Genomic DNA, 9178 nt, shown 5'->3' with positions numbered 1-9178 from the left:
TCCCATATTTACATATAGGGCATATTATTTTTGGCCTGTACCCTAAAAACTACAATGTGCATTAAATTCTAAAGTTAATCAATACCTATACTTACCTTCTTCCTGAACCATAGGAGACTTTACCTTCTTTATTATTTATGTCATACATTTCAATTCTTTTTTAAACTTCACTGGACATTATTATTGTTGTTTATATAGTCAGTGCTTTGGATTTATATATACATCTTTACTCCATTTTTAAAAATTATTTTTTATCTTTTATTGCAATGTAATTTGCCATTTTAAGTGTACAATTCAGTGGGTTTTAGTGTATTCACACGGTTGTACAACCATCGCTACTATTTAATTTCATAACATTTTCACCCACCCGCCCCAAAGAAATCCTGTGCTCATTAGCAGTCATTCCTCATTTCTTTTTCTCCTTAGCCCCTGGCAACCACTAATCTACCTTCTGTCTCTATGGGTTTGCCTATTTTGGACATTTCATATAAATGGAATCATACAGTATGTGGCCTTTTATGTCTGGCTTCTTTCATTTAACAATGTGTCAAGGTTCATCAATATCCTAATGTGCATCAGTACCTGATTCCTGTTTATGACTGAATAATATTCCATTGTATGGATATACCACATTTGTTTATCCATTCATCTGTTAATGGGCATTTGGGTGACTTCTACTTTTTGGCTATTATGAATAATACTGCTATAAACATTTGTGTACAAGTCGTCTTTCCTTCTTGCATCTCAGATCACTTTCCTTCCACCTGAATTGCATTCTTTAGAAGTTCCTTCAGTGAAGCTCTGCTGATGGCAAACTTCCTTAGTTTTCACTTGTTTGCAAATTCACTCTTGAACTCTAGGTCAGAAGTTATTTTCTTTCAGCATGTTCCAGATATCATTCCACTGTCCCCCGGCTTCCATTATTGCTGTTGAGAAGACTGCTCTCAAGACTTTCTTTCTAGATTTGGCATTCTGAAGTTTCATCATGATATATCTACTTGTGGATTCTATTTCATTGATACTGCTTGGGATTCTTTGGGCTTCCTGAACTTGTAGATTGATGCCCTATCAGTACTGGAGATTCTCGGCCATTATTTTTCAAATCTTGCCCTTGTCACATTCTCCTGTCTTTTCTTTCTAGAACTCTGATTAATCTATGTTAGACCTTCTCAATGCATTCTCTATGTCGCTCAACCTCTTTTCTCTTTTTGCCCCTCTTCTCTTCATTCTGGGTTGTTTCTTCTGCTGTATCTTCCAATACCTTCCTGGAATCTATTGTCCCTTAGGCTTTGCCTTGGAAATTCATAATTCTCTTGTCAAATATCAGTGATATTATTCAGGAGATTTAAAAAAACTATTTTATACAGCATTTGCAGTTGTTTTCAGTGGGAAGGTTGGTCTGAATAATTTAGTCCATCATTTCTAGAAATGGAAGCCCTACCACCCTCTTTATTCCCTTTGCTAGGGAGGGAATTAGGTGTATATTCTCCCTTCCCTGCTGCTCCATATTGGAGCCATTCTCCAAAGACTGCCTTCACCTCTTCCACCGGCCCTTCCTCTTCCTGCCCCTTTTGAGCTCTCCTACCCTAGAACTAGAACTGATTGTCTCCCATTCAGTGGCAGAAACTTGGGTCTTCTCCTGCACTGTTAACTTATCAATAACTTACAGATTGGTTTATTGTCTCCCACACTAGATGATCAGCTCAAGGAAAGCAGGAATAGTCCTAACCAGTAGCTCCAAATCCTGGCAAATCAGGGGGTATTGTGAGAGGGGGAGATTAAGGTTCAGTAGGTTTGAAGCAGTTTCTGATGTCTGACCAGGCATTTGGGGGTGCAGACTAAGACCCCTTCCCCAACACTGCTGCATTAAAACCCTATTACCCCAATAGCCCTCCTTCCCAGAGCTGGAGGCTGCTGGGAGAGGGAGCTTCAGGTTTGGAAACCCTGGTTCTTAGATCTCCTTGGGGCAGGCAAGGGGACGGGAAGGCCATTGCAATTTTGGCATGACGGTAGGTGGCAGCACACGCATTCTCATTGCAGCCCTGGGAGCCGTTCGCGTAGTTCCGGGCTGGGCCAAGCCCTAATAGGGAGCGGAGGAATGTGACTGCCTCAAGTTGGACCTCCTTTCAGTCTCTGATGCCCAAAATAGAATACGGTAAACAACCTCCGCTCTAACCCTCTCCCTATCCCTCTTCCCCTGAGCCCCGTGCTAGGCATTAACCACCAAATGCCAGTTTCCCCTACAATGTTGTTTCTCACTTGCTTAATCTTTGCCCTTGCTCTATGTACCACTTGCTGAAATGCTCACTTTCAATCCACGTTCCTAAGTATTCTCAGCTCAAAATTTTTGTTGTTTTTGTTTTTTTTTTAATTTGTTACAACAATCTTAAACTTTATATATGATAATGAGTGGGAAAAAAAAAAAAACTATGAAAAAGAAGAGAGTGAGTATTAAACCAAGCATGGAGTTCTTCTGAGTCCACAGCCCTGTGCTACAGCCCTGTGCCTCTCTGCCTGGAACAGTCTGCCCCAGTTTAGCACACCCAGCTCTCAGCTCAAATATCACCTCTTTCAGAGGTGTCACCTGATTGTTGCTGAATTTAAAGTAGCCTCACCCAGGTCCTCTCTATCACATCACCTTTTATCACGTTGTTATCTTCCCAGCACCTGGCCATATTTGAAATGATCTCATTTGTCTACTTGTGTATTGTCTGTTGTTGCTCTCCTCCTTGCCCCTACCTCAGTGAAGAACCTTTCCTGCCATGCTCACCTCAGTATCTCTGGCACCTACAGTAGGGCTCCTTCAGACTAGGCACATGATAAATAGTTGATAAATGAAGGACCGAATGTGCTGAAGAGTGCACTCCAGGAAGCTGGTCTAGCATATTGGCCACCTACTTGAGTCCTATGGCCAGCAAGTTTTTCTTTTTTCTTTTTCTTCAAACTGCATTTAAATGCCTTTGGGCATCCCAAATACCATAGGCTCCTTTCCTTCCACTGCCTTAATTCTATCCCAATTCACACACTCGAGTTCCTGTCTTTCTTTTGGGTGAGCAGGGATGGACAGACTATGTTTGAATCTTATTAACTATGTGACCATGAACATAGTATTTGACCTCTCTGAAACTTGCCTCTTCATCTGTCCAGTGAAGATAATTATGCTGCCAGCTATTTGGATTATCTTCAGATTAAATGAAATGACTCCCGTAAACTGCATGTAAATACTAAAATGTTTAATAAATGCCACTGTTACTAGTTTAAGAGAGGCAGTGATAAGATGGGGTTCTGGTTCTAGCTCTTCACTTACTACTAGTGTGACTTTGGCCAAATGACTCTACCAGCCTGAGCCTCCCTGTCCTCTTCCACAAAATGATTATGATAACAATGACAGCTATTTCACAGTATTGTTGGGATTATCAGAGAAAGTTCAAGATGTTCTTACCTTTCTCTAGGGAACCTGGGGAGGGAACCATAAGAGGGACCCAGGGACAGCCCTTCATGTAGCATGTAGCCGCCAGGGGGCCTTCTCTCCTCTGCATTTTACCCTGGACTCCTGCGGAGACAGAGCTAGGTCCACAGGGCCCAAAGAGACAGCTCATGTTTCACCATCGAAACTGCCTCTCTTCATGAGGGGAAAGGAACAAAAGTCTGATTTCGCAGATAAACAAGGTACCTGTCGGCTTCTGATAATACAAAAAAGAAAAAAAAAGCGCTACCCTTTGTGCCTTCCAAGATGTACAGGTTCCAGCCCATGGGGTTCAGAACATGCTACTTCCAAATATAGCACCTAGACGTAGTACATATTTCAAGCTGAAGGAATTTAAGAAATGGCAGCAAGAACTTTCTGACCTTTCCGTGAAGCACGTCATAAAAGCTTCATGCAGGAGATGCCTTCCCTTTACCAGGAAGAAATGAGCATCCTTATCTCTGAAGAATGAAGGACACAGAGAGGAATCTGAATGAACAGGCCTTGCTAACTTTCCCCCAGTTTACTGCACTTAGCTTATACTCTTTGTTCTGCCATATCTTTCCACAACTCTCCACTCTTCATCGAACCTTATAAAACCACTCGGGTTTATGAGGACACTGAAAGGGAGTTTCCATCGACTGCCTTTCTTTCTGAGTATGGATCACACTTTATTGTTTCTTTGTATGCCTCATCATGTTTTTTTGAGACCTGGACATTATAGGTAATATAACCACAATAACTCTGGGAAAAAAAAAAACAACCACTTATTTCTTCAGGCCTTCATTTCTTTATGAAGGCTCCTATGTCACCTAAAACTCACATTAAATAAATTCATATGCTTTTCTCTTGTTAATCTGTTTTTTATACAGGGGTCCCAGTCAAGAATTTGAAAAGGTAGGAGAAAAAGATACTTTTCATCTCTTCGCAGCCCTCTATTCACACTGGCCCTATACTTTTGCAGGCTGGGGGTTCATAGTCAGTCCCATTCTTACCATTTGGCTGCCAAGAGCCTGATCTCACGTGGGGGTGAGGAGTGGAGACATCTGGGGGGAAGGAAGTCCTCCTAAACCTGCCCCAGCTTCTTCTTCCTTTGCTCTCAGTGCCCTGCCCTTCTCTTGGTCCTATCAGCCATAAGCCTCAGACTGCACACTACTGCCTCTCCCTATACCAGTTCCTATTGTACAAACTTCTAGTCTGGTGGCAGGCCATAGAGGTTTAGAGGTGGGGCTCTGGAGCCAGGCAGATCCTGTTTGAATCCAGCCTCCACTTCTTACTAGCAGTGTGACCTTGGGCAAATTCATATAAATCTCAGTTTCCTCACTTGGAAAATGGGGGAAACATAATCATAGTAGGTACCTCCAGAGGATAGCTACAAACATCGAATGAGATAATTCATGGAAAGCTATTAGCATGGTGCATGGCACATAGCCGTTAAAAATGGTTGCTAAATAGGGATAAAATTTTAAAATAATTAACAACTGCTCTCCCTGACCAAATACAGAACAATTTGAGCAACAAGATAAATACTAATGATAATAAAAATTGGGTGGGGGGGGGAAGAAGAATCCATGAGTCTATAGTGATATCCAAAAGAGGTGTGTGTGTGTGTGTGTGTGTGTGTGTGTGTATGTGTAGAAAGCTCTTCTTTATAGATTTCCTACTAATAAATGTAGAAGAAATGATAGCATTAGAGAATTATCATTTCATAATCATCATTTATAATAAACAACTTGAGCAAGGATCATCAGTATATGATAAAACCATTCAGTGAAAGGTTGTTGAAAAATAAGATATTCATGGTATTCAAAATGTTTGCATCTATGTCATTGTCATGAAAGACAACCAAAGGTGACAGAACTGTTGTAGATGCAAAGATATTGAAACATGACAGCTAAAAATATGTCTGATCCTCGATTGGATCTTGAATCAAAAACAAAAATGGGAGGACTTTGAATAAGGACTTTATAGTAGATAACATTACATTTCTTGAGGGTTATAATGGTATTGTGGTTATGTAGGTGGATGATTTTATTCTTTGACAATACATGCTAAAATTATTTAGGGATGTGGGGGCAGAAAAATAATTTTTCTCCCATCCTTAGGTGTTCTTCTGTCTGGGCTAAACAAATTAACATGGAACAGATTAAGAAGAGAAAATAACCAAATTTAATATGTATGTATTATGTATGTGGGGGTGCCATAAGAATATGAGACCCAAGAACACAGTAGACAATTGAGGTTTATATGCCATACTGGAACTAAAGACAAACGGGTTGGGTTTTGTGGTTTGGGACTTTGAAGGGCTGGAGGGCAATTCACATGGAAATGAAAAAGCAAATATTGGTAAATAAATGTGCTGTGCCATCTCTAACAATGGGTCACTGATCAAATGGGCCTTGCTAGGTTCCTCCTGGTCTGTCACATACTAGTTCATATTAAACTATAGTCATCTATGATGATTTCTCTATTCCCTCTATCTAAATTCTTTCAGGCAGGGGGAAGGTCAAAAGTTTTTCCTGAACCTTTTGTTACCTAAAAATAACCAGCTTTAATAGTCAATATCCCAAAGAGAAATCTTTCGGAGTGGCGAACTTTGTTTCCCCTCAGGGGTGAAGTGTCAGAATATCTGTAACTTACTTTCAAATAGTTCAGGGGGGGGGAAAAGAAAAAATATATATATACACACATATACACAGAGAGAGAAAGAAAGTATATGTGACCATCTAAGAATCAAAGAATCCTGGATTGTACACTTAAAAGTGGTTAAAACAGTTAAAAATCTTATATATATTTAAAAATTAAGAAAAGTGAATCTAAGAATCTAATTTGAGTGTATGGATGTTCACTGTTATAGTCTTTCAACTTTTCTATATTTTGAAAATTTTCAGAATTGGGAAAAACTATTAGCAACAATGAAAAATTTAACAACCAACTGGCCTGGCACTCCTTCTCATCAGAACTGATTTGGGGATTGGGGGGGCATTGTCCAGGAGGCCATTTCCTCTACCAGGATTTGACCCTTCAGTTGCCAAAGAAGGGCCTGGGAGTTGAATAGTTGTAGCAATGGGGAAGTGCTCAGGGTGTAGGTTGATAAACAGGCAGTGCTTTTCAACAAAGATTGGAAGCTTTTCAATATTTTAATAACTGGTGCAGCTCAATTTATGAGTACCAGCTTTAAATTAGCTTTGATTCTAACACATGCTCTGCTTACATCACTGACCTGTTCAAAAACCTACGGTGCCTCTCCGTGACCTAAAAGATAACATCAAAACTCTAGTTTCACCATTAAATTAATAATAATGGTAATATCAACAATGGCTATCATTAATCAGAAGATTATGATGTCAGGGACAGTTGGGTACTTTACATAAGAATAGCTACAATCATCCTTCCAACAACCCTCTGAGGTGGGCGTTATTCTCCCAGATATATTGAAGAGGAAACAAACTTTGGGTGCTAAGAGACTTGGTCAGAGTCATACAACCTGGTTGTACTTATAGCTCCAGGAGCTAGGACAAGGTTCTTATCTCTCAGCCTCAGTTTTTCTGTTTGTAAAATGGAGATAAACATGTTTCCTGCTTCTTAGGGTAATGAAAATTGATTTGACAGTCCGTGTAAAGTGTTCAGCTTAGTGCCTGGTGTAGTCAGCTCTCAATCCTTTAGTTAAGAATATGTTATTATTTCTTGTATTATTATATTCATATGTTATTGACAGGGACCATTTTTATAGATGGAACTGAATCTGATATGCAGGTTTCAGTTCTTCAACCCTAGAAGAAATGCCAAGGTCATAGTTTTGAAACCCTAGAAGAGATCTTGTCCTTTTCATCTTTGTGTCCCCTCCATGCCTGGATTATGATATTTCACATGTTTCTTTAATTGAAAATACAATGACTTATTCACCTCTCTAGGTAGTGGCCAGGGAGCAGGCTCTCAGGTCAAATCCTCTGGTCCGTTGTGGGGATTAAATGACTTAAAATATGTAAAGTGCTTAAAACAATTCCTAGTGTACAACGTGTAGTGAAACGAATATCCACACCAGCTAATTCTCTATTCTTTCACTATTAGAGAGATAAGATAACATATAAAATCCCAAATGGCAAAAAGTCCTCAAATTACTTCAGTTGGCTTTAGGACATATTTTAGTTTATTTCTCTATTAAGATCTACATTGTATTTGGTCCAGTTAATAACTTTGTAATCACCAAAGGATGATGAGAAGAGGTTTCTCAAACATAGCCATGGATAATCCATATTCAAAAATAATACAATATTAACTAATATTTATTGAGCATTGAATTTTTATTTTTAATTGAAGTAATATGTATCCATAGACTAAAAAAGTCAAATAGTTTTATCTAGATTTTTATGAAAACTGGCAATTCCTTTCCCTAGTTCTTTTCACCACTAACTCTTGCTATTTGGTGCCAACCACTTTCAACTTTTTAAGCTCTTTCTTCCTTATTTTTATCATGCTTATTTCCAGATATTTCTTATTTCTGAATAATGCACTCATACCAATATTTCTTGATTTTTAAAAAATGTAGACATTATCTATTGAATTCCTACTATGAAAGAATATTTAGCTCTCAAATTATTCTCCCTTTCCTTTTCATACCCTCATAATATACTTTTAGCAAGCATTTTTGAGGAATATTTAGTTTTTATATTATTGTGATTGTGAACATTATTCATAGTTAAGCCATATTGTTTAGTAGGCTTACTCCGATTACATTTTTTTCTTACAATTTTCCCCTCTGAAGTTAATGCTCCCTTTTTTTCATTTGCATAGTTTTCTTATCACTGACTCCCCACTCTAGAGAAGTGTAATCTCTCTTTCAAACCCACTAGATATTCTATCAGATTTCTGTTTTGTCTTGCCAACAGCCTTCCTGAGGCCTCTGTCCTCTGGTGTCCTCCTGTTCTCATCCAGACTGGGTGTTTTTAAGGCTTGCTGCACAGTTGTTATCCTGAAAAGTCTTTACACCATCACCCTGGGAATTCTCTTTGCCTTTTTCTCAGGTTGTATCTTTGCTTTCTGGGTCTCAAGTCTCCCTTTTCTTTTTACTCCTTTGTTTTGCTATAGAGCATCCTCTAGTGGCTTCCAGAGAAGAGTACATGGAAATAAAATTTTTGCGTGATGCAGGTCAAAAATGTCATTTTCTCTTTCACAGTTGACGAATAATTGGTTGGATATAGATTTCTAGGTTGGAAATCATCCCCTTTTAGAATTTTCAGGGTATTACTCTCCAGTCTCCACCTCTCTGGTGTTTCCGAGAGATCCAACATTGTTCCAATTCACAGACCTTCATATGTGACCTATTTTTCCTCTTTGGAAACCTTTAGGAACTTCTGTTTGTCCCATATGTCCTGAAATTTTACAGTGCTGTGCCTAACAGCAAGTTATTTTTTATTCATTGTGCAGGGTCCTCTCAATTTGAAAACTCAGGCCTTTAGTACTAGAAAATGTTTATGTGTTATTTCTGTAATATGCTCTTCCTTCCATTTCCTCCGTTTTTACTGGAAATCCTACTATTCAGATATTGGATTAGTCCTCACATTTTCTCATCTGTTCTTTCCTATTTTCCATCTCATTCATTCAACAAATTCTTTTTTACTGCCAACTATGTGCCGTTCATTAACCTAGGTGCTGGGAGTATAGAAGGGAAGAAAGCTGCTCTCATAGACTTTATATTACATATCGGGAAGT

This window comes from Pteropus alecto, unplaced genomic scaffold (assembly GCF_000325575.1).
Source record: "Pteropus alecto unplaced genomic scaffold, ASM32557v1 scaffold313, whole genome shotgun sequence".
Taxonomy (NCBI): Eukaryota; Metazoa; Chordata; class Mammalia; order Chiroptera; family Pteropodidae; genus Pteropus; species Pteropus alecto.
Note: the sequence above shows the minus strand (reverse complement) of the source record.